This window comes from Pagrus pagrus (assembly GCF_965226575.1).
Source record: "Pagrus pagrus genome assembly, chromosome: 19".
Classification (NCBI taxonomy): Eukaryota; Metazoa; Chordata; class Actinopteri; order Spariformes; family Sparidae; genus Pagrus; species Pagrus pagrus.
The window spans coordinates 16537133-16562848 of record NC_140203.1 but is presented as its reverse complement, the minus strand read 5'-3'; the positions used below and the strand labels follow the sequence as shown (position 1 = coordinate 16562848).

The window sequence follows — 25716 nt, the reverse complement described above, 5'->3', positions numbered from 1 at the left end:
CGAGCGCTTATTATGGCAAACAAATAAAAATCAGTGCATTGAGAGAAAGGAAGGCTGTTTATCTGGAGCTGAATTTAGTGGGGTTTACACAGCAATTGTGTCAGGGTGACCATGCCCCCTCAGACCTCTCCTTGGGGCTGCCACTGCCTCTGAATTGTAGTGGAAAGCAGTAGAAAATTGAAATACTCAAGTAAAGTACAAGTACTTTAAAATTGCACTTAAATCCAGTACCTTGGTAAATACACCTGGTTACTTTTCAGCATGGACTCTGGTGTTGTGCGTGTTGGCTCACTGCACATGGCTTACTGCGACATTTAAACAGAGCAAAGCCATCATTTTTACATTATTAGTAACACCTGGTCTTTACCTTTTAGCACAAGGTAAACATCTAATATTGTGTATAAATGAAACCATGCTTTCAAATAACACACATACACATAGACCGTACAGTATCGGTTAGAAATCACCACACACTGCAGAGACAAACAAAAAGCACTACTGTAGATTGAATTTTGCAATCGCATGCTATCATAAAAATAAATTTGTCATCAAGTGGTGGAAAATTGAGTAAGAAACTTCACAGGTCTTTTTCACACCTATTATTTTACCATGTCTCAATAGGAAAAGCACAGATGTTATGAATATAATAATCACAATAGTGCCATTCTATTCAAGTGTCCCAGGAAGATCTTTAATTTCATTATTTACACGCTTTTACTTTTTTTCTCTGTAAGAAAGGCCCCACTCATCAGTTTGTTTGATTGGTTTCTCAAACTTGTGAATGATGCTGAAGAGTCGTTCCTTTGGTTGCTATTACAGTTTGGGACATTTTATTTGTATTCAAGTTGTGTCATCCATCCACTATCTGTCTGTCTTTCTTTCTCTCTTTCTGTCTCCCTTTTGCTGTGTCTAGTTCTCTCTGTCCTCCATCTCCACCCGTTCATGATCCGGTCTGACAAGCCAGTTTTTAATGGGTCTCTGATCAGCACTCATCAGAGGTGGCTGACACAGATCGATAGCAAGGCAACTGTTCTCTATTTACAACACGAGGAAAATTCCATTAACTACATGATTGCCTTTAGTTCTTAAAAAGCTGTCTGTGTGGACTGATATTTGCCCACTCATCCTTGCAGAAGATGGACAAAGTTTGCAGAATGTAGTTTGCAGATGACCCCAAAAGTCATCCAGGATGATGAGAAAGAAAAACTACTCTTGTTTGATGATACAGGAGGCAAAGTGCAAAGGATGCATGTCTGAATAACAACTTAGATAATAGTAAGGTAAATTATTTCTGATTTCTTTTACTCTTTAAAAACAAAATAATAAAAGAATCTAGATGTATAAGATAAAAGGGAAGTCAAGAAAAAATCTCATTTTTTTTGTCTTTGCTTTCTGTTTTAAGAATCTCTATAGACTGTGGTGAGACATGTCTTCTTAAAACAGGAAATGCAACACATGGAAGTTTAGCTTAAAGGTGCATTATGTAGGAATTGGCTACCTGTCAAATTCATGCTCAAAACCAATATAGGGCAATATATCACTGGAGTAATTGCTAATGGCTGCTAACTGTAGCTGCTGTTAGCTAGTTAGCTCAGTGAGCAGTGCAGTAAGCATTCAAGACTGGGAGCTTGAAGCACTTGGGGACTGTTGGTGATAACACAGCTAGCACAGGGGCTTTGGACCAGGATGGGCCTTGACTAGCTGTTTAGCATGCTAACTTCAGTAGACTTTTACCAAAATCATGTCAGTGTGTACATTGTGTAAACAAGTGTGCCACTCAGGATCTGGTCTCAAGATTTCTTATTTAATGTAAACCAGGGTATGAATCAGATTGATTGAATTTGAAAATTTAATTTACATATAAAACTCAAGTAATTGTTGATGTAATGATGTGTTTTTAGTATCTGCACTTAAGCCGGGTGGTAGGAACTTGGTGTAGATATAAGTGGTGGATGAGTGCAGGTTCGTGATTAAGGCGAGACATATCCGAGGGGTAAAAAGGGTAGAAAGCTAAGCAAAAAAAGAAAATAAATGATGGGGAAAATGTGGCAGTTGTAGCAAAACTGGAAAGATAAAAGTAAACAGCTGGTTTAGAAGTCTGATACAGTTGAGATGAAGTTTACTGTATGTACAGTGTTCAAGGTCAAAGGCATTGGGGTTGAGGTACAGGTTATGCTGAGCAAGAGGTTCTTGTGAAGCACTTTAAGGTTCAAAAGCTACCCGGTTTCATTTATAAGTTGACATGTCAGCATAACAAACTTTTTCTTCCATGTCAGTCACAGCTCAGGGTCAGCTACAGGATAACACCCCTGCAGCTACTATAGTTTCTTTGCCAACACTTACAACCCTTTCAAAAGCATCATTTCACATCACCACGGCTAAATCTTTACTGCATGCTGTCCAGAGAAGGAATAAAAATGGATGTACATCAGCTAGGATATACAAATCCAGAAAAAACAGACTCTGTGCTTCACACAAATGCCAAATGAAAAAATAAAAAAAGATATATCATATCTACAACCACACTAGGCTTCATTCCTTAGTGGACCCCTTGACAACAACTGAGGATTTTTTTACTCCACAGTTGTAAAGCAGCGAAAGGCAAGGCAATATGTGTTCATCTGTCAAATGTAAAGGCAATACAAGAAGGTCTAATTAAGGCACAGAAATTAGAAAATTTATGGACTAGGAAAATGGGAAAATAACCAGTAAGTAGAAATGAAATGAAATAAAATGAAGCACATAAATGATGAGAAAAGAGTACAGAGCAGTAGCTGCATTTAAATTAAAGATCATTGCCACGATTTAATTTTGCACAAACCCTACAATGTGCCTTTTATCGCTTCAGAAGGAGATTTGCATTTTGCATTGAGACCATGCAAAGAGCCCTTCACAAGATGGAATACAGATCATTGAAACTTTTCTCATAAAAACACAATGCAGTCGAGACAACAGTTGGAATTCAAGTGACCTGCTTCTGACTATGATTAGACTGGTTGTAATCCATATGAAAGTACAACTGCACGGCAGTTTTTGTTAAATATCAGTAGGCCTATATATAGTGGTAGCTTGTATCTAAATCAATACAGAGACATGTGCAGACTAAAAAGCCTGAAACAACCAGCAGCATGTGTAAACCACTGTGAGTCACTGCTGATGCTCAGATGCCTTGAATCAACTGTTCAGTAGTAAAATGCAAGGCACCAGAGGCCACGTTTGATTACACTGGATTCTAAAGGGATACAAAGCAAAGGTAGTTGTAGAAAGGGCTAACATCTCTCTGCTCTCCTGCAGACAAAGAAAATGCTGTATGAAAGAACTGAAGCCACCCGTGCGAGTGCATTCTCTCTAAATCTGTGATTAACTCTAGCACAAGGGGGATGACGCAGATGGCTGAGACTCCCGTCTTCTTTAATCATGTATTATTAAGACAGGCAGAGACAGAAAGCGATGGCACAAAATGATGCCTAACACTCCAAGTATTCCATATTCTTGTACCTCAAATGGGAGGAATGTATTAAGTAAACATACTCTGCCAAAGCCTGCTGCCACTTCAATGAGCTATCTTTTTCTGAAGGCTTGAACCTCCTTTCGTAGTAAGCTGTCGTGTTTCAGTTGCTTTAGTCAGCATAAAAGTTTTGATGCTGTATTTTTCTTGTTCAAGTTGGAGAGCAGAACCAAAGAGCTGACTTGACAAACAAGCAATCATCTGCCCTACAAGCTTAGAGGTAGGCTACTTGTGTCGCGTCTATTCAAAAGGCTAATGACAGAAACTTGGAGGTAAACATAGAAATACTGTAATTGTCCTTGACACATTATTATTCTGTACAAGAAATGTAGGCTATAAAAAGCCCATTCTTACATCTAAACACTTATTGTTTTTCATTTTGCTACACTGAGCATAAATAGCTAATCTAAGAAAACATTATTTCGAGACAGTAACACCATCATCATCATTGTAGTTACTTTAATTAATAAATGTAGTTTGGTCCCAACACCCTGCAATCCTTTTCCTGGCGCTAAAGTGTGGAACTTTCTTGCTGACTTAAAGAGTTATAGTGCTAGTAGCTCTGTGAGGCTGTACCAAGCCAATGTCTGGACTGTCGGTGAGCATCTGTAGCCCCAGTTGTTGTGGTATCTCCCACATTGTTGGCACTAATTAACCCTTATTTGGTGGCTTTCTTGCCGACTTAGCATGTCAAATTGGTGGCGGAGCCCACTGGTGAAAGAAATCACTCAGATTAAGAATAAGAGAAACTGAAAAAGAAAAGTACAGCCCCTCAAGTCTGTTGCTATAGGATCCATGATTTCGACGATTTAGTGCAGTTACTTCTTTTTTTTTTTTTTACCTCCAACTCTTCGCCTGCGCTATTTGCAACTTTTTATCAGATATATTCTCAATTACAACTGGTAGTAGTACAATTAACTGCTTTATCACAAACACAGTTTGTATATTTGCAGTCCTGAGTCTTCTGGTTTTCTTTTTTGAATGTGGAATACAGACAACCGCTACCTGGTGGTATGGAGATGTATTTCCTTTCGTGCCGGCACAAAACATTGGAGCTAGCTGGACGTCAGTTGTAGTCTTTGTGGTGTGTTCAAGGGCAGCTTTTTGCCAGACACAAGCACTATGAGGTGATGCAACAGTTGGCCAGTGTCGCCACCAGTTGGTTGATGTAGGTTTGGTGCGCTTGGGCCTTTAGTTTAGAACGTTAGCATGCTAACATTTGCTTATTAGCGCCAAACACAAAGTACAGTTTAGACTGATGGGAATGATGTTCACTGACCAGGTATTTAGTCATAAGTCAAAGAAATAAACAAGATCTAATGTAACCTGCTGGTGGAAGAAGAGGAAAAGTCAGGAGAGAACCCCTAGAAATTAGTCTCATATCACCATTTCTATACTGCACAAGTTACGCCCAATGCCAACATTCAGTGTCAATGCAGGAATCAGTGGGACCTTAATTTAACAAGGCAGGAACTCAAGAGGAGGTGCAGAGGTGGAGACAAGAAAGTCAGGCACTGAATGTTAAAAACTTTGCCACTGAACATAATCTGGAGTTTTGCAGAATCAACCAAAATCAATGGACTGTCTCATGATAGTGTTGTCTATTAGAAACTAGTATGTCATTGTGGTGTGTGTTTGTGGACACAGAGCAAGGTCATTGTTCTACTCTGTCAAGAGTCCCAAACCTGGCAATCTATCAGGACTGCCTATTGTCCAGAAAGGTGACTGTACAGTGACTGTGACTGACTGCGAGTGTCAGCAGGTACGAGTGAGCGAGAGCGCGTGAAAGCGAAATAATGTCAGAACTTAACCCCACAAAACACTTACACTCTCAAAATCAAGACACAACAGAGAAGAAAGGTGAGAGAAGACGAGGGGGAAAACAGAAGACGGAGGAAAGACACTGAGGGAGACAGAGGGAGACCTCTGATGAAAAAGGGCTTCTTTAGTCTTAAGATCTGCTCGTCCTCAAGGGAGCCTTCTGTTGTACAGCCTTGTAAACATCAAACCAAACCACTGACTATGATTTCACACACCACAAGAGATGGGGAGTCTGTAAATGTGCGTCACGCATGAGCTGCATGAATAATGTCGACCAAAGATAAAAAAAAAAAAAGAAGAGGAAGAAAAATCACACAGATGCACAAACACACACACATTAAGTAGCTCCAATGATTCTTACTGGCCTTATTCCACTTGATCCTCCTAAAATTGATATGTAGTCTTTCAAAACAAGGTTGGACAGAAGGTCAGGGTGTGAAGTACAGTAGTTACATCTACCAGTGTGGGTTTAAAAACCAACCTTTATGGAGACTTTAATAAATAAAAAGGGAGTGCTATGGGTGGTGTCTATCTTCAGACTGGTTTTATAAGTTCCTCTGAGCACTTCACTACTTTTTCCAGTTTTTCCCATTGAATTGGCCCAAGTTCAAGCCAAGAACTTTTTAACAGCCACTATTCAAGCCAAAAAGGGAGCATCTGTACGATAAAAAATATACAGATTTAAGGGTTAATTTTGAAAATGTAACGTCACTGAATCTTAAATAAAATTCAACCACTTTGGAATTCATCACGGAGAAATAAGTGAAAATCGAAACAGAGCTTAGACTGATAAGACGGTGATTCCATAGTTCACTGCGGAGTTTTCAAAAACAAAACTAATTTGGATCCATTTAAGAGAGATAAATGATGAAAGTACTGGCAGAATAATGGGTATCGATCAGTAAAGTTAAAGCCTTACCAGTTATTGTGCATGCGCCAATAAAGACTGTCTTCTTTAGGAGGAACTTAGAGACTTGGGCAGCATGGAGGGACCAATCATCTTAACAGGCTGTTTTAATCAAGTGATGGATGGATTGCTTGACACAAGCAGATATATGGAGTCATCACATAAAAGCATAGCTTGACAGCCCAACTGAGGATGTGGGCGTGAGTGATATCTTGAGATCAACAAATGAAGAAAAATTGTGCTAAACTTCCATGCACTTATGAGTCCAACTAATAGCTCACTTTTTAGCAGTAGGGATGGTATTATCAATCAGTCCAACTTTTTGGTCCAGACTGACACATTGCAACAGCTGTTGGATGCATTGTGATGAAATGATGAACAGGCACAAATGTTCCCGAGAGAATGAATCCTACTGCCTTTTCTAAATGGATTGCCACAACGTTTTATCCACATGATGAAGGGTTCAGTCATTTTCTACTCACCCTCATACCGATGGAAATAAGGTGAAGGTTTGAAACATAAAAATTGCTCCATTAGGGCTGTGTAACGATCTTTGATTTTTTTATGGCAGTGACTGAATTGCCTCCATGTGATCGAGTGAGCCAATAAGCCAATATGTTGCAGCAATATCTAATAGTGCTGGTGATTGGTTGTCCTGAGTTATGCCCAGAGATGGGGCTCACCACATGTATGTGTAATAAAGTCTTTTGTTAAAACGGATTTCATAAAATAGATATGGAAAAAAATATAGTTTAGGACCAGGTATTAAAGTCAAGGTATCGGTATTGGTATTGGTAATGAAATTATTTAACGATACCCAGCTCTAGGTTCCATACAGCTTGCCCAGCGTAATTAAACTCTCCAGAATACCCGAGATCCCAAATTTGTTTAAACCCTCAACACGCGGTCAAACTTGTGTACCCACTTCAGGCTAATGCTTTAAGGTTAGCAGCTACGGTGAATAATTCAGCTTACGTAGGGTCTCTGGATACTTGGATTACATCGAACACTTTATGGAGAAATTTTATAACAGCAATGCTGTTTTGCTCTGAAACTCTAGAAATGTTTTGTGAACTAGGAAACTACACTTGACTTTCCAACAGCATGGTAGTGAGTACATAATGAGTGCATTTTCATTTTTTGCTGAATTTATCCTTAAACGCCACGCTCAGGATTAATTTTAATGACTTTGGTGATCTCTCTCTCTCTCTCTCTCTCTCTCTCTCCTACCTCCCTCACTGACTGTGTTGCTCCTTCACATCCTGACACGAGGTCAGGCAGTGAACATGATTGGAATCAGTCTCTTACAAAACAGAGAAACGGGGAAAAAGAGAAGGGTAGCAGAGTGGAAAAAGCAGCAAACTGAAGAGAAAAGAACAGCGAGTTAGCAAGCACATTTAAAAGACAAAAACATGAGGATAATCTTGTCAGCCGGACGTCTTTATCGCTCAAAAGGTCAAGAAGTCAGATGAACAAGAAGTAGAGAGTAGATGTTAAGACAAGAAAAAAGAGCGTCAGACAGACAACAGAGGGATGAATGCGACGGGGAATGACGTAAAGATAGCAGACACAGGGACATATGGGCAATCATCTTTTACTGGAGAGGAACATTACCTGCACAGCGAGAGAGTGTGCAGAAATTGGTTGAATTAACATAATAACAACAGTAATAGGCCTGTGTTCCAAACAACGAACGTGAGCTCCACAATTTTGGGAATTTTTAAAATGTTTATTTGCTGAATTAAGCAGAATACATTTAAATAATTTGCTTGAAACCCACTCTACATTCATAGGGCGATGTGTGCTGAAAGTGCAGTTGTCTGACATATTGCTGCTTTTTGTGGGATTTGTATCTGCCTCTTAATGAGACACTTTGATCTTCCCCCAGTTGTTTTAATTTAGAAATGAGGCAGTCCGGAGGAACTTCTGCAACAGCAGGGTAAAGATGAAAGAATGCGGAATACATAAATACACACAAAATCATTGCATTAAACAACAATGTTTAAAAAAAGATTAGTAAACAGTAAATCATTTCTGCTTCCTGTTCTCACTATATCTGTACATTGATGTCTCCTCATACGATTCACTAAATTATCTTGTCCAGATGTTTTCTTTGCCAAACATTTCTGTATTAGTCATTACATTTGGCCCTTTATTTGCCAATATTTGCAGCACATCAAACAACTTGGTTTACAGATTATGAGACAGTTACGCAATGATACACAGAATTCAAAAGGATTAGTAAAAGCAGTGTATGTAAACAGCTAGAGTGAAAAAAACACAGCAGAGAATTCACTGATAAAGATGGTGATTTTATAACATCATTATATTTCCCATCACGCTGCACTCCTGCTTCAAGATGGCACACTTTCAATTATACACTGCTTTTCACAGACTGGGTGTAAAATACTCTGCTACAATATCGCACCGATTTCTCACATACTGTTCGTATACAAAACTCCAACAGGTTAGTTGATGGTCAGCATGGAAATGTTTTGTTTTTATGTCATGTCTGCAATTTTTTAAGTGCCACCTGCTTATGGATCACTCGAAATTGGTGCTATGGTAGAAAAGTTTCAAAAAACTTTTGTTCAACCACATCAGGCGGCAAAAGTATTTATGTTTATAGATGTTCTGAGAATTCAGAAAACATTCAAGCACCCAGTTATACATGGACTGAAAAGTACAACAAAGAGTTGTGCAAGAAATAAAAAAGAGCACTTGACAATTCAAACCCTGGCTCCTTTGTTCACCTCTGCATAGCTGGCCCTGGATGAATAAATGATGTACTTGTATGTATATCATACCTTTTTCTACACACAATAACTGCTATTTATTATATGAAGAAAATGTGTGTAACTTGAGCGTACAGTACTTTAGACCATGCTTACACATGGTTATCTAAAGATGGCTGCAGTTGAAATTATGAGGTGAACATGAAACAAAAGGTGAGAGGTGTAAATTCAAATTATTTTGATTTTAAAGTAAAATTTCCAGTATTGATATATCGGCCTATATACACACATTTTTTCGCAATGTTTTTAAGAACATATGACAGAGGCAGGATAGTTTAACAATAACCTTTATTGTCTAAAATGACATTAGTGCACTGAAGCATTTTTGCATTATTATATATATAAAAAAAAATTCTGATAGGACATTATATCAACCAATATCAGTTTTTGGATTTAACATGAACACTCTGATGAAGACTTTTACTGTAGCTTTGAAATATTTAAGGATTTTATTATACTCAGGTGTGCTTGGAAGTAAAATAGGTTAGGAGCCACTGCATTACAGGACGTTGCCACTTGCAACAAGCAAGTCACCAGAGTGTATAATACAATTCTGAAGTCTTGGATACAGCTCCAAAGCACTTCGTTCCAGTAAATAACAAATCCAGTTTGTATTTTATCCAGCGTTCCTCATAATAGGAGTTGAAAATCAATCCACACAATATTCAGAGCCGTTTTGTTCTGCTATAATTTAATAGTTCTCACATACACCTCTCTCATATAGTCATACAAATTGTCATTGGTTATTAAAGTGGGAATTAAATCATCTGAGGTTGTGTTTGTTCTATTTCGCTCCACATTATCTGTGAAATAAAATTTGTTTGCTCTAAAACGCTGAGCCCTGGTCACTGTAATCCCATTACACAGTGCGAACTCCAGCAGGTAAACAGCTACAGCACACATTTCTCCTTCTGTTTCATCTCCTTCTCTCCTTTTTCTGCCACCGTTCTCTCATTATTTCGCTCCTGTTTGTCTCCGTGGACTTGCAGGCTTTCTGAGTGATACTCACCATAAAGATGAGGAAAGAATGCGGACATTGAGACGGAAAGGCCACAGAGGTGGACAAAAACTGCCTATAAACAGCCTTTGAACAGAGCATCCTATATTTAACTCAGCTACATTCCCTCAATGTCCTGTTACTGATTAAAGTCATTCCAACATCATACGACACATCCTGCCAGATGGGACAACCTCTCTCCCCGATTCCCCAAAAAGGTTAAAGTTCACTCTGACATCCCTTCAGCCTGTATAATGCTCAATCTGTTTCATCCTCCCTGTTTGTGAGCTCCTCTGCCTGACAAAACCTCCCTCTGTTTCTCCACAATGAACAGCTGCTGAGTCTCTTCAACCTCAGCCTTATTGACAAGAAATGAGTCGCTGGGAGACGTTTAACCCCCCCGACCTCACTGTCTCTTAAAGTTCGATGAACTGGCAGTGGCTACTTTGGTGTTTACGTTGTTTTTTAATGCCCCAGGGACAGAGGCAAACCTTAAAGGTTATGAAGCAGTAAAGTGAACACAAAGCAGGCTGAAAAGGCTTCATATCGAGTCATTATGGACGACTGCAGTGCCAGGATCCAGCAAATGCCTTCATGGTTCCTTTATACTAACGTTAGACATAAGATATTTTAAGAAAAGGTCCAAAGGTCCAACTGGTGAGTAAAAAGAAGTTTCTGGATTCATTCCTTACAGCAAAGTGTAGGAGTAACCTTTAAGAGCAGCTCTCAAGTGAACAGATGATTAATTGCGTGTATGCTCAGAGAGGAAGAGCCAATCAGATAAGGATTTAACCTACTTCTGCTCCATTTCTCCTTCTTTGAAAATAATCCTTAGATTTGATTTTCAGTGATTTTTCTGCAAAAGCAAGTAGGTTTTTTGAGTTTTTCAATTAATTTGTGAGAACTTTCTGCTGTCTCTGGGAGCAATTAAATGTGCCCAGCAAAGATTATTTGGAACCAATCAAAAGTTCTGTTTACATTCTGTGTATCCTTGAGGTCTTACAAATGTGTATTTGAAAAGCCAATTAGCAAAAAGTATTTTGTATAATTGTTTGTTTACATCTATTTGCTTGCTAGCGGCGCTCTTCCTCGCCAGCTTTGTTAGGGTATTTCTATGTTTGTTTGTGTGTTACCGCCACCAGCTGAATATAAAGATGGATGGCGCGTCCCCACTTCTCGCCACTGAAGCCAAAATATCCTCAAGCGACGTGCTGCCATCTTGCTCTAGTGACATCATTTGCACAGTAGTGATTGGGTTGGAACTGCTGTATTGAGGTCCCACCCATATCTTAATTTTCCATTCACTATTTTTCAGTCACTCCTAAAACAAAACACTGTAGTCTACAAATACATCCTACCCTCCTCCCCATAGGTGCTGCCATTGTTGTGTAACATCAGACAACTGCTCCCTCTGACTTTAACATTAACAACTTTAGCGTTCCATTGTATGTTTTGTAGTAGGAGGTTGGAAATTTTTGTGCTCCAAGTTTGACTGAAACGCAGCATTAGTCCCATCTGCAAACGTGGAGGGAGCCTATACTGCAGGATTTACTGCCATCAGTTGTCAACTTTTTATTAAACTATTTGTCACATGATATACAGATACATAATACCATGGATGTGTGATACAAAACGACATACAAGCCACCACTACCTTGCCAAAGAAAATAGAGACAAAAACAAAAACCAACTGACAAAAAAAAAGAAAACAAAAAAAACCAACACAAAACACAGACAGTAAGTAAGATGTGTGTAAGTTATTGTACAATCTAACAAAGTGACACATTATATTTGTGCAAGAATGTGAGGGGTCGAAAGAGAGCTGTTGAGGGTATCCTAAGTTTTTTCAGTGGATGTCCGTGCTTTGTGGATTACAGCTCATGATCTTTCTATGAGAATATTATCCCCAAATTCAACCATTCTTTTATTGATGGAGGCTCGGGGGAGAACCATGACTGTATTATGGTCTTTTTGGCAGCAGTTAAACCTGCAAAAATAATCTTTCTAAAAACTAATCTGGTGCTAACACTGAGTATGGAGTCATTGTTGAATTAAAATAGGGTAGGTTGTTTAGGGATGGGGAAATTCAGAATATTTTAGATTCTTAGACCAACAATTAGATACAGAGTGGCATTCCCAGAAGACATGAGGGTACGTAGCCACAATATTCTGGCTACATTTAGTACAATCTGTATGCTGCATTTCAAAGCGCCTATATTGTGTTACATGGAATTTATGTACAAACTTATAGTGAATGAGTTGATGAGCTGGATGTTTTGATGATGTAAATAAATATATTGGCCCTTAATTACCCCCAGTGTTTTGGCATTTTTAGAGATTAACTAATGGTGGACACCAGCCTAGCCGAGAAACTTCGAGGGTTAACCCACATGATCAGAGGGTGGGAAGGTAAAGGTGAGTCCCATGGGACATCATGGGTACGGATATTAATGTGACAATATTGTAGGGATGATTTCACAAAAAATTAGCAGACTGAAATTTATGATAAATAATCAATAATGTGGATATAATGACTGAGTGGGTGAAGGCAAGTATCGGAACAAGTAAAACAGTCTGGCAAGTTCAGAAAATGACATCACTTTACTGTATTGCAGGCTTTAAAACCAGGAAAAGACAACACCTCTGCCATATCACGATATAACAATATTCAAAATCTCACACATTATATAGTCTCATATCATGATAACCAAATAGATATAGAATATATTGCCGAGCCCTAAGGTGAATGATAAGGAAAAAAAGGAGAAAAAAAAGCCCAGCCAAACTCCAAACCAAGAGAAAACCAAACGGGAGCAGAACTGGCAGAAAAAAATGATGCTGGCTGAGAATATATACCAGAAAGAAAAAAGCAGAACTCCATAAGACTACAGTGATAGCACAGACAAAACATGCAGAGAAAGCAAACTAAATCAATGCCAGCATTACTATGTGATTTGCACTCCTGACAAATGCAACTAAGTGGTGTAACATCCTTTATCCATTTAGAGCCAACAGTTTACAAGAAAGCAGCAGCTGCAACTGGTAAGCTACAGCTAAACTACTCTGAATTATACATATTGCTCTGGAGGATATCTGGCTCATCGTTATGACTGCTATAATTGCAGTCAATCCAAACCATGTTTCACAAGGTGTGTGCTCAGCTTTGTCTTATCACAGTTTGATGAATACAGGCCCAGATCTAAATACTGGATATGATACGGTCTCACTCCAAAATGGCACACAAAAGATATTCAAAAAAATACCAGCAGTTCCACATATAAAAGATTGATTGTGGTTTTAAAAAGCATCTCCCAGTCCACCAAAAAGTCTATTTAAAAAAAATCATACCCCATTCTGTGTCACATCAATCAGCACAAAATCTCTGCTCTCAGTCATGGAGATTTTTCCAAACCGCTTCTCTCCATAACACCCAGAGAGTGTATGCAATAGCTGCAGCGATGCTATCATTCTCCAAAGCAGTTGGAGCAGCTTTTCATTTTATATCACCAGCTTATTCGGAGAAATCGTTTACTTTAAGCATTACGCTGGGATGATATAACAGGCAGGCAATGACAGCTTGCGTGTTTGACTAAGGCGGTCATATAAACTGAAACCAATGGCAGACTTTTAGAGCAAATGTCATCTCCAGAAGAAATGAAGGATTTGGTCTCACCTGTGCAAACAGAGGAGGTGAAACTCTCAGGGTATGAGAAATACAGGTGAGAGAAATTGCAGGCGTTATAATGGGATGGTTGCACAGCCTTAGAAAACATGTTTGTCACACCAAAACATAGCTGCCATATTGCCATGTAAAATGTGAAAATTAAACTAAGAAAAGATATCATCCGTTTTCTGTGGTGCATTTTCCTCACCTGTTATCTCACTTCTCACGAACAAAGAGGCCTGCCTTCTTCTTGACCTGGAAGCCTGACTCCTCAGTTAAAGAAAGATGAGCCAGACTTTCCACCAAATGAAGATCCAAGCTACAACTGTGATTTAACACCGGGCAGATGACTGGTCTGATCTATGCTTACAGGCTGACGTGAAGAACTGTCTCAGTGGTGTAAAGAAAATCTTTTTCTCAGCGCCGACAAAACCAAAAACATAATCACTGACTGTAAATAGAAAGTCACCCATATTCCAGTAACCACTATAAACAGATATCTACACATGGATGCAGATTCTGTAGTCAAGGGACAATATCCATTAGGCTTTTTTTTTTTTTTTTAAATGCTTCATTTAAAGTTAAAGATTAGCTGAAATGTCTTCTCCAACTCAAGTTGCAAATCGGACAGTAAGCAATGACCGGAGCACATAAGAAGAAGTTTTGGCCCTGACCTTCACCCAGCATCACCATCATATATCCGCTGACTACACTGGTGAACACTGGCTGTTGTCCCCAGAGGCTTAATCGTTAATGGGTTCTGACACTGATATAACAACAATGTGCTGTGGAAATGACCACTTTCAATATTACCTTAACTAGTGTGACTACTGAATTTAAAGAAAGGATCAATACACAATCTTGTGTCTTAAAAGAAATTAGGAGTGCCATTATAGATGCAACATTGGCAGCATAATTAGCAGGAAATTGAGGTATTTAGCATGCTTTGTTATCTCAAACACACTGTGAAATTACAGTTTTTACCTTCTGTAATGTGTCGGAAAATGCAAGCACCTTTTAAAGGAATTTGATCAAATTGTTTGGGGACAATTTGCAATAGAGATCAGACACACAAAAGACAACCAGTCAACAGGGATGAGGGATGAGCTTTGATAAACAGTGGTTATGCATTTGGAAAAACTAGATGAGTGCATTACACCGTATATCTCCTGTGACAAACACAGGGCACAGTGGTTGTTTTAGGTGAAATAAGCAGCGTGAGAGTATGGGATATTTTCATCTTAAGCACAGACATGATTTTTGATGGCACAATGGCTTTCTACTTATGGTGTGAAGTGGTATGTCTTAAACAGCTCGTTGTTACTCTAAACGTGCAGCAGCCTGGTCAGTGGCTGCGCACTTCTAAGTTTGTAGTTATGCTGCAGTTACCGCTATTGTGTAAATTCTGTATGCATCCCACTAGTGTTGTAGTATTAAGAGCAAGAAAGCAGGAGTTGGGGGGCATTTGAAGTAGTTGGATGGGCCATACACAGGACTTTCAGTAGTTTTGGCGCCGAAACCTTACGAAACCCCAACCGTTTTCACAATGTTAATAACAGTACAAAAGTCATAATTGGATGGATTATCATGAATTTACCCTACACATTAATTCACTCAGGGACACCAAACAAGAACCTTGACAATGTCTTTCTTAATTCACCTGCATCTTTAAATTACCTTGAGACTCTAATTAAAATGATTTTCCTGGCTTTCAGAAAAATCTATAGCTTTTCACACATACATTATTTTTCCACTGCAAAAGATTTGCAAAATGCTAAGTGCTATATCGTAGACAACTGGACTTGAGTTTTCACACATATACACACATACACACATATATACACACACACATACACACATACACACACACACACACACACACACACACACACACATATATATATATATATACATATATCAATAAAATTGTTTATGGAGACTGTCTTTTCTGTAGTCCACATATTGTTGTACATCTTTTTCACATTGTGCAAAACATCATCTTGGATCACTTCTATGTTGCCCTCAAGAGTAGTCGAGGCAAAAGGTTTTCACTGGGTTTAAATCTATAATTGTAGTGCAGATAATAATAAATTGTATAAACGTGAACTTCAACTCCCTCCTCTCTATTTCTCCCTAACTCCCACTCGTGTGCTCAGAATGGAGGTCAGTTTACTTCATCGCAACTCTGGAAAAGTAAAGGTCAAAAATTCACAAAGGCCCTTATGTCTTTAAGTGTGTGGCAGAGCTACAGCTACGTCTTTTTATTAATTAAAATCCTTCTTTATCCCCCACAATGATCTTTACAGCGGTATTCCCTCTATAATTCCAACATTCTTTATGTTCCTGTTTTCATATTCTCAATGTGTGTTTTAAAGTAAGAATATCTTCAATCTCAATCTCAAGAAAACATATAAATGCCCAAAATATTAATCAAACGTAAGCGGATGTATTAGACCCCAAGGGCTTGTGGATTCCTTGTGTGTAGCTGGTTACAGTGCGCTGAGTGAGAAAGTGAAGCAGTAGTGCTGTGGTTGCACTACTCGAACAGCATATGTTGACCCCCAGGTCGTGCTTAATCCGAGATGTTCCTACAGTTTGTGGCCCTGTGTGTGCAAGTGTGCGACATTCACACTTGCAAGCATGATGTCAGAGGCGGTAAGAGGGACAAGCTGAATGGAAACTTGGAGAGAGGAGCGTCGTTTCTGTCTTCATGTTAATGGTATGTGTGCTTTAGAGGATAGAGACGCTGCACAAAGAGAATAACTGAAGATGGTTGGAGGGACTCTACTGCACAGGCTGTTCACATCTTGGAACTTCTGGACCAATGTTATTGGGGCTCTTGGACTGATTTAAAATGTCATGCTATTACTCACAAGTTTACTTTTTAGGAGCCGTAACATTAAATCTGTGATAGTTTTTAAATTAACATTGGATCAAATGTCGACATGTTTTCACTCCAAAATTGTCAAATATGGCATTTTGGTCAGTGGCCAAACCACAATGCTCTACTTACCCAAGTCATGCACAAAAACTACTGACAACATCCAGTTAGACTTTCAAAGTAAAGCTTGCTGAAAAACAATTCACATTAAATTACATATTATGACTTAAGGCACCAAAACTACTCTGTTAGGTTTAGGTAAACATCCTGCCAGTCCCCTAGGGGAAAGTCCTGTGTATGACCTACCCGACCACCCCCAAACTCAGAATTGTTTTGCTCTTTATACTATAGGGGAGCTTCCAGAAATGATGCTATAGGGGTAACTACAATGTCAAATTTAGAGGCATTGGGCAACTAACCAGGCTGCTGTATTTGACGCGTTAAGAGTGAAAACGAGCTGCAAATGACTGTGTGATTTTTTTTTTAGCTTAAAAAAGTTGATAAACTCACTGCGTGTTACCAGTTAGTGGAGCCCAAACCAGAGGAGGAATACTGAGCAGTAGTGAATATTTAAGTCATATTCATCATGTGGCTAGCATGATCCCTTGCGTATCCCTAATCTGTTCAAAGGCCAGTTGTAAAGAAAAATTATTGCTACACGTCCACGATTGCAATATGCACGTTAAGGGTGGGGGCAGTGTACAGCCTCTATGGGGATGTGACAGGGTCACAACAATGGTGGAAAGTTAGTTTAGTAGAAAAGATAATCTAAGATGTGCCATCTAGTGGCATTCTCCAGTAACACATGCGATAAATGGGCAGATGTGTGATTAGCTACGTTCAAGACAGAGCTGGTTGTCTAAGCAAACACTTGCTGTGAAGTTTTCTGCCTCCAGTGGGCCCAAAAAGAAAAGAAGAAAATTAATTTTAAAAACTCAAACATAGTGGACAGAGACAGAAAGAAGACAGCTTTGAAAGTGAGCGGCAGAAGATTTAAATCCCACCTTCCATCCATTGTCTTGGAAAATATGCTGTACATAAAGTCAAGAAAGATGGCGAGCAAGATGGATGAGCTCTCTGTCTTGCTCAGGACCCAATGGGAATACTGGCAATGCAGTTTTATCTGCTTCAGAGCAAAGGCTCCAGGAGAATTCAACAGGCTCCACAACTGAACTGACAGTGTTTCAACAGATAGAAGAAGACAGGAGGAGAAAGTGATATAAATAAAAGACCCCCTTTTATTCATATCACCTTGTTTTTTCAGTTTTAAGGCATGCTAGTGGTATGGCTTAAGGCATGGCAATGTCTCTTGGTTGGTCCAGAGACTGAAATATATCAACTATTGTGCTAGATTGCCATGAAATCTGTACAGACATGCATGGTCACTGGAGGATTAACCCACCTGACATTGGTGGTCCCCTGACTTTTCCTCTAGAGCATCTATTAAGTTGACATTTATGGTTCAGAGTGAACTATCTCAGCAACTATTGCATGGATTGGAATGAAATCTTCTACAGATATTCAAGGTCCCAAGAGGGTTGCCGGGTCCCTGTCGAGCTTGATATCACATTGGAAACTAACCCACTCACTTAAAAGATGGGTTACTTTGCCAAGATAGTCTCTCTTCCTATGTTTGTACTTTTTAAACAGAAAGGACATTTTATACTGTGATATTTAGATGTTTCTTTACTGGAAATAAGATACAATACGGCCAACAGCAGGTAGAGATGGTGTGTTTTCTTACCAGAAACTCTCCCTAGCCAGCTGGCACCTTATTTATGTTTGTGTAGTAAAAGGAGATGGTATTGCATAGCTAACTCCTCATATCAAGAATTAATGGTTCAACAGTCATCCATCAACTTTCAATGTGAGTGGCAGAATTTAAAATAGAAACAGGGAGTCGCACCGCATGACACTGTGTTTTTCAGTTTTAAGATGAAGAATTAGAAGTTGATGAGGTGATCTACCTTTTCAGTCTAAAGAACAAAGAATACCCTGACCAGATTAGCACTCATACAGTAATTTCACATCTCAAACACCTCTGTAATGTGTGGATACACCTCTAGTGTAAAACAGTGTTCACACAGGACATTTTGCATCTGTCACATTCACAGAACCGTGATGTGACTACTGATGATGTGGTGTCATGAGCACAAACTTGAAACCTCTTAAAGCGCTCAATAAATTCTAACATTATTCTGTCAAAACCTTTTGAATGGAAACTTTGCTGAAAGAATGGGTCAGATTATTTTTGTGCACTGCACTCTGTCAATCAATGTCACCCATCAACATGTAGAGCTTATTGAAATACACGGAAATAAATTGTCAGTTTCTGACATCTGAAATGGTGACGGGAGGCACATTAAACACAAACTGAAGCAGGCAACAAAAAGTGTTAATGCCTGTCTAGTCATTATCAGTCTCTTTGCAACCTTCATCATGCCTCTGCTCAAAAATAGAATGACTCTCTCTTGATGTCTCACAGGCCCATTTTAGGAAGGTGCGTGATTGATGTGCCAGATTAAAATAGAATAAGAAACACTTCTGAAAGCACATTTTAGTTGCTAAAGGCAGAAGTCTTTTATTTTGTCATCTCTGTCAGTAAGAAGAGTCAGATGTGCAAAAAGTCCTTTTGCATTTGACACATTTGCCTTTGACATGATCACACAGCACCTCCCATTCACCAAAGTCTTACTTATCGGGATTTAAGACGTTTTTGTGGACATTTTTCAAGCATACACCTGGTCTAACAAATAAATGCCAACTGTTACTAAGCTGCAAGGGCATTAGTACATGCAAGCTCTTGAAAAGACATGCTCATGGCTACATCTTAGGTTGTAGTATAAATGACTGAAATCACCACTCAAGGGGACAGCTTTTTCAAAGGTGTGCCAGAAATACAAGCATGGTGAGGAATATTATATGTGACACAGCTCTGATAAAACAGGAACCATTTGAGATGAAATGGAAGGGGAAAAATGAACACAAAGAAGTGACACAGCCTGTGTGTTGATTGAGGACAAGGCACCTCAGGATGTGAAAGCGATAAACACAATGGAAGAATTATGGGTAATAGGCTGCAATGTCAGGCATTCATTCAGGAAAGGATTTGAAATCTGGCCTGATTTAAACATCATCTTCATGTCACATAGATATAAAATGCATTCATGATGCGCACGATAATAATCACACAAGAAGAAAGACAAAGAAGAAGAAGAGGAAGAGGAAGAAGAAGAATCAAGTGGAGAATCAAAAATAATGTGCATGTTTTTAAGATCAAATTAAGGTGACGTCCAGTCTTGCTTCAAGACGGAGGCACTTAGTATCAATGTAGAACTCGGTATTCTTCCAAATAAGATTAACCAAGACTGAGATATTGATTCAATTAGGAGTTTCTTCCTACACGAAGGGTTCAATCATTTATTAAAATGATCTCCATTTTTCCAAAGAACATTTTAAAAAATCTTCAAGACAGCACTAGTTTAAGCAAGTATAAATCATGTCGGCGCCATGGTATGTGTAAGCAATGGTCTTTTAAAAAATGTTACATGATGAAAGATTTGACTCAGTGTGATATAAAATTCTCATCTCAAAAAGAGCATAAAGTGCAAAACAAGTGGGCAAGCCAAGTTCTGTTCAGAGGCTTCAGTCTGTAGTTTGGATTGCATCTTGCTGTCATTTCAACTTCTCATAACTTTCTCAGCATTTTGTAATCTAGTTCTTGTGTAATGTGATAACAGTCTGGGGGCCAACTGGAGCTCTCACCCGTCGATGAAACCTCTCCAAATGTGTTTCATTCATTTCTCATCTATTTCTACTGTGTTGACCTTCTCCTGTGTCTCTTGGCTACGTGACATATACATAAAATATTAAATCAAACCATGTCTTTATTCATCAGTCTGTTTCTTTGTGAGGTTTCCAGCTTAGTCGTTAGGATTTGTTTTCACGGTTTGTGCTTATGGAGCTTTAACGCCACTGCTTAAACTCTTTTTTCCAGTTCCAAAATGTAGATGATACGATCAGTATCTCTGATGAAGGAAAGTTTTTATTTCTTTTATATTTAGGAGGCAGGGACATTGGTCTCGTTTTAGTCTTTGCCACATTCAGTGGCCAGGTTTTTTGCTCTCTACATGCCACTAACATCCGCTGCTATTATTTGGCCAGAGCACCATGTTTACTGAAACTAATTGGAAATTGTTCAGCACACTCTTTGAGTTTTGCTCATAAGAGGGGGTCTACACACTTTTCAAGCTTTAATTATTTTTCACTTTTTTACTTTTCGTGTTATATAAAAGAAACTACCATTGGGTCTGCCTCTGCTGTGCTTCTGTTCTTATCAGTCCAAATGTTCATGAAGATCAGACTTCATAAAAATATAAAAACAAATAAAACATTGCCTCCCATGTAGGTGGACTGCAATGATATCAACCTGCGTTATTACCATATCTCTGAATTTACATTGAAAAAGCCTGATAATGTGTTTGCTGGAACACAAAAATATAGAGTGGGTGGGGAGGATATTTTCCCAAAGTGCGCTCTACATGCAGCAAACTAGACAAAACACACACACACACACTGTGCTTCCAGTCTCCATAGCGCTCAGCATCTGATATATTGCAGTCATTATCTAATAAAATATAGGCATCAGAGATGATACATATACGCTCTTATGTCTCTTCCCAAGTGGACACCAGAGAGCAAATAATCAGTAGCACTGCAGCAGGAATCTGCACCGTCTGTGTTCCATTAAACAATCGAGGAGTTAACTGTGTGTGGAAGGCTGGACACATTATGAGCAGACCAGCTACTACCCCGCTGAAAAAAGACTTTACTTAACTTGGGCCATGTTGTATACTAATTATTGATGTGGTGATATGAGATTAGATATCATCATTACGTTTGTGTGCAACATTCGGCTGTAAGAGTTGCAGTTAATAGAATCTAATCTTATCCTCACAGTTGATATGACTTTATTTAAGCTTAGCAGGCTTGCTGAGCGAAGAGACCACATCGGATAAGGAGCTGTTGATGTGGGAAATATTGCTGGCTGAGATACAACAGCATCGCTATCCTGAGGGGGGCTTCAGACACAGATGGGTGTTAGGGGTCAGCCGAGCTTATTTCTTGGCTCTCGGCCTCATGAATATTCTCAGTTGTAAGCAGCTGGTGGCCGGTTAGCCGCTTTGCCTTGTGTACAATGGTACATGCTGTAGTTTATCCTTGGTGCAAGTGCAGGTTGAGAGGCCACACAGCAGTGGTGCAGCCACAGATGTTCACCACATTCACACACATTTACAGGGGTAGAGAGGGTGAGAGATTTTAACTGAAGTCAACCCTCAGCTCAAGCGTTTTAAGTGTGGTTTTTCAGAGCAACACATCATCAATAGGGCCACCTCACATCTGTTAGGCTGGTATGTTTGTAGGCTTGACATACAGTACATTCACTGCAGAAAGAGGGAACAGTAAATAGACCTGTGGTGCAGCAGTGCTGGCCTTTACGTGGCATCCTGTTCAGATGCCACATGAAATCTGTTTGCTATCAACGGCATTCTTTCTACTCTTCCCTCTCCTATATTTCTCCTCACCAAAATTCTGGGCTTCAGTCAATATCCTTGGGATAGCACAGGAAATCAAGAGCGAGCTGGCACATACGTAAGCTCATACTGAATGAGTAAAAAGCACGTGGCACAGAGTTAAACAAACAGAGAAAGAAAACGATGAATAAGCAGGAGTACCAAAGCACTGGGAGCCAAGGTTGGCTCCAGAATCGCTGTGAGTCAGTGTTTGAATATTTATCTTCACCAAGAAAATATTTAGTCAGAGGACTCTAATGAAGATATTGTGTCCATATAATTTACTTTTCACACTGCAGTAGCGCTGCAACTCATAATCATTTTAATTATTGATCTGGCAAGTTATTCAGTAATATGGCACTTTTCACACAAAACCACACAAATCTTGGAAGTTAAAGTTTCTACAAAACCATGGATTCATTCACATTCGTACGTGTTATTGGCTGCTTATCATTTGCACGTCATATCACGTTCACATTACATGTTTATGACCTAATCTTTACGTCGGGAGGCGAAGGGGATGTTGGTTACAGCGAGAATGCTGCCAAGCCAGTGACCACAATTTGCGACTATGTTTCAACATTTGCAAGTGAGAAACCACCGACTATTTTTGACAAGGGACCACAGTGTTTCAGCACTGTAAGCATGACATCACTTGATGTTTATAGGGGGACCTCAGGACAGTTTTGATGAGAAGTTGGGGCATATCCAGCCATTTTTGTGGAGCCAAACTAGGCGTTATCCACGAGACCTCGTGACATCTCCAGTCGTGTTTGTAAGACAAGAACCGGTAGGTTTGATGAGTCAAGGCATATCCAGCCCTTTTTGTGGAGACTTAACTGGTGTTTTTAATGAGATGTTCGGACATCTGCAGCCGTGTTTGTGGTGACCAAAGCAGGTATTATTAGCCAAAACATGATATTTTGCTAACCCTAACCAAGTGTGCCTAAACCTAACAGGACCATGAGTACAGTGTTGTCACAACATACAATAGAAAACTGAACCTAAAGATAGCTGAAACATAAAGAAATGTAAAATTTCAGTACATCAGTGGTGCTGGCTGGTGAATTCTCACCTTTGAGAAGTTTGAACCAGCAACTGCTTGGTATTTTTACTTAATAAATGACCTAAACAATCAAACAATTATCAGAAATGTTTCAGCACTACACAACTGTGAATGCAGCAGATTGAAGACAGCGAAGGAGTGACATATAGTAATAGTCATCTGTCGAATTCAAAGCCACTGTGCTGAAGCAGATGGCACACACCCCAGCCTGCTGAAGCACTCAATCACCTCATTAGACAAGTGCTTCCATCTAATGTGCTTATAATGGAACACATGGCTGACTTGTTGTAAGGATACGTTCGGTTGGATGTGCTGGCTTTAACATCAAGTTTCCACTCCCAGCCGAATGCCAATGTTTAATTACACATATCTAACACTCGCATATAATTCAAATATAATTCAATTTAGTGGACGCACGTAAAGCAACAAATTGTGTGAGTGTGTGTTTCTCAGAGCGAGAGTGTGACAGCAAGGATTAAAATGCGGCTGGTAAGTGAATCATTTAATCCCTGGTTTAGAGACAGCTGTTTCTACAGAGAGCTGAGACACAACTCATGTCTGTTGACTGAGGCAGGAGGAGGATGGTAAAATAAGAAGGCAGACAGTGAAGAAGGAGGAGGGAGAGATTTAAAATTGGTACCGTTTCACCTCGATCTTCAACACTGAGTGACCTAGACATGACTGGGTAATGGAAGCTGCCATTTGTTCAATCACATTTAACACAGGCAGTGAAAGAGGGAAGCATGGTGGGAGTGAGAGATGGTAATAGAGGGAACTGATCTGAAAGGCAGCAGTGGTGGTATCTTACAGACAAAACAATGTTAAGTAATGACTGTAATGAATAAGGCTGTGCACCTAGGGCAGAGTGACCTAGTGCCTAAGAGACACACAACTGTGCATTTGTCCATTAGTTCTGTTCAACATTTATTATACCATCAGTACCAGTGTAATTGGTAAATAGTGCACTTGCACAACATTTTCCTGGCTGAGCAGGAAAAAGCTCCTCACAACGGTTTCCATACTCCCATGTACTAACATATTCACCCACTGCTGATGGGTCCACCATATAAGGAACCAGCCTACGCTTAGGGAGCAATTTGGAGTTCTACAGTTTGCTCAAGGACACCTCGTCCTGCCACCTGAACCACAGCCACCCACATCCACACGTTACAAGCTGTAGGTCTTAGGGATACAACAATTGTGAAATTCTGGGCTGTAACAACGTTTTTAGTTTTTTTTGTTTTTTCCATTTCTTTTATTTTGTTATTAATACCCCTTTCTGTCCCAGGCAAACAAAATACTTATCTATATTATAAGAAGAAAAATACAACTAACTACTGAATGAGAAGAATTGTTCAGTACTTATAGCCTGAAAAACTGATAGCAAGGATGTCATGGGCCAGTAGCTCATGAATGTGCCACCACAAAAATCATGCCTCACAACAGATAAAACACTGGCCACTGCCGTCAGTGAATGTCATCTTTTTGGCCGACAGCATACATCAAGGCAAATATCAGCCGATACAGATGTTCAGCTGATAAATCAGTGCTTCCCAAGTTGGATATTATCCTCTGTCCATTGATGTTTCGGATGCCAATAAAAGGGAGAAATACTACAAGAGGAGTGGCGCTGGTTTCCCCCATCGTCTGAGGTTGTCAGTGCAGTTCAGGGTAAACATGCAAAAGTGTGCAGGATGCAGGATGTCTGACTTGTGACAAAAGTCAAATAAAGCCACAATCCACTCCAGAAATGGAACAAAGTGAAATAAAAGCTTGGCCGGGCTGCACATTATCAACACTACCAAACCAGCTCATTGAACAGTATGAGCTTCATTAGATGTGTTGATTCCAGTTTTAAATGCTCACCAAATGTGTGCAATAAACTACACTTTTTATAAACATTTAACAAGTCCTTCGCATTGCAGGCCAAGAGTCATAACATGTTTCCATGAGGCAGTGTTTAAAATTTAGTGAGTTTTATTGGAAAGCCTGAAGTCTTTACTTTTCCTCTTTTACAATGTGCATATAATTTAATAAACCGTTTGCCAAACAAGTGATAAAACAACATTTCCATGAATCCAAATCCAAGAAAACAACCATTCTGAGCAGCAAATAAGCACTTCTATGTGGTTAAAAAGTGCAGTTAACATAGGGAAAAGAAAACATTTCATAATACTTGTAAAATTAAACACTGTGTGTATTGTATTGTAACGGAACATTAGGTAGAAACTGAAGTATCAAAGGAAAATCCATTGTTTAATGTGTCCAAGCTGCTATGTGAGGATTTATAAATTGCTCTCGTGGTCCCATCAAAGTGTGGCACTCACACTACAAAGGTGTCAGTATTTCCACTGCTGTCAGAGCGTAGTGCACTTCTGAGGAACATTGGACAAAATTATCCACCAAATGGCATATTTTATGTGAGCTCCAGAGGGGATTCACACAGAGTGCATGCAGTAAAAATAAGTCAGCCTAGGTTGAAAGATAAACAAACTGATGGCTTT

The 25716-nt window shown here is 39.3% G+C and overlaps 1 protein-coding gene across 1 annotated transcript in view; it reads right to left on the bottom strand.

The window, feature by feature from the left end:
• LOC311275397 (matrix metalloproteinase-17-like) overlaps window positions 1-25716 on the bottom strand; it is an 87332-nt gene that overhangs the window by 42537 nt on the left and 19079 nt on the right. The window lies entirely within an intron of this gene.